Genomic DNA, 1,536 nt, shown 5'->3' with positions numbered 1-1,536 from the left:
TCTTCTATAGCTCATATTCTTTTAAAACTTTATGTATTATTATGTATGTGGTGTGTGTGTGTGACATGTGTGTGACAGTCCTCATGTGATGGTGCAGATGTGCCAGAGTACCCGTGGAGGTCAGAGGACAACTTGTGTGGCATACCTTCACGTGGGTTCTGGTTATTGAACTCAGGTTGAGCCGAGGCTTTGTGGCAAGCTCTTTACCAACTGAACCATATCACTGGCTCAGTATTCGCTCTGCATAAACATGTTCCCCCAACATAATATTTTTATTAATTACTTAGAAATTTCATACAATGCACCTGTGGTGGTTTGAATAGGAAAGGCCTCCATAGACTCATGCATTTGAATGACTGGCCCAGGAGGTGTGGCTCTTTTGGAGGAAGTGTGTCACTGTGGAGGCGGGCTTTGAGGTCTCTCATGCTCAAACTATGCTCAGGGTGGCTCACAGTTCACTTCTGCTGCCTGTGGGTCAAGATGTTGAACTCTAAGCTACCTCTCCAGCACCATGGTTCCTGCTGTGGATCATGAACTGTAAGCCAGCCCCAATTAAATGGTTTCCTTTATAGGAGTTTCCGTGGTCACAGTGTCTCTTCACAGCAATAAAAACCCTAACTAAGACTGCACCCCTATCACGCCTGCTTTCCATTTCTCCCAGGTCCACCCTTGCACCCCCACCCCCAACAAGTCCAATTTGCATTGCCTATATACTCATCGGAGCATAGTCAAACTCCAAGTGGTCAGCCCTTTAGAAAAAAAAATAACAAAAAACAAAAAACTAAGGAGTGTCCTCTCTCCCGTGCCCCACCAGAAGCTCTCAGCTGAGAAGAGCTACGATTGAGCATATTACAATTTTCTGTTTGTTTTTAATTTTCGAGAGCGGATTTCTCTGTGTAGCCGTGGCTGTCCTGGACTCGCCTTGTAGACCAGGTGGCCTTGAACTCACAGAGATCCGCCTGCCTCTGCCTTCTGAATGCCGGGATTAAAGACGTGCACAACCACACCCGGCCCATACCATAATTTTTAAGGGCTCTCTTCTATAGCTTTCTGTCTGGCCTGTTTCTTTTGGTGGGGAGGGTTGCCACGGACTTCTCTTGTCTCGTTATGAGTCTGCAGTCATTGACACCGCTGCAAAGTAAGCTTCCTGTCCATAGAAGCCAGTGGCAACACGGATCGGGTACATCAACATGGACTCCAACGGCCGCATACCACGGTAATCAGCATCGTCTATGGCAGAAGCACCAACTATGGATAGCATCATGGCCTGTGTCACCTGAAACCGCCTAGGGATGAGATTGGAGGAGGTGGTCAGAGGTAGCCACACCTCAGCACGCCATTTTAAGACAGGCGCTGGGCGTACCGGGGAGAGTGAACGCCCTGCCCAGGCTCGGTAGCCAATCCCGCAGGTCTGCTCTCAGCCATAGCAACTCCGGGCCAATGAGCGCGCGGCTATCGTTTGCCCTTCTCTTCCAGCCAATAGGAACGTTCCTAACCGTCCCCTCCCCCGCCCCCGACGCGCAGGCCCTGGCTTCA

This window comes from Acomys minous (assembly GCF_964271855.1).
Source record: "Acomys minous genome assembly, chromosome: 10".
NCBI lineage: Eukaryota > Metazoa > Chordata > Mammalia > Rodentia > Muridae > Acomys > Acomys minous.
This window is presented reverse-complemented; position numbering follows the sequence as displayed.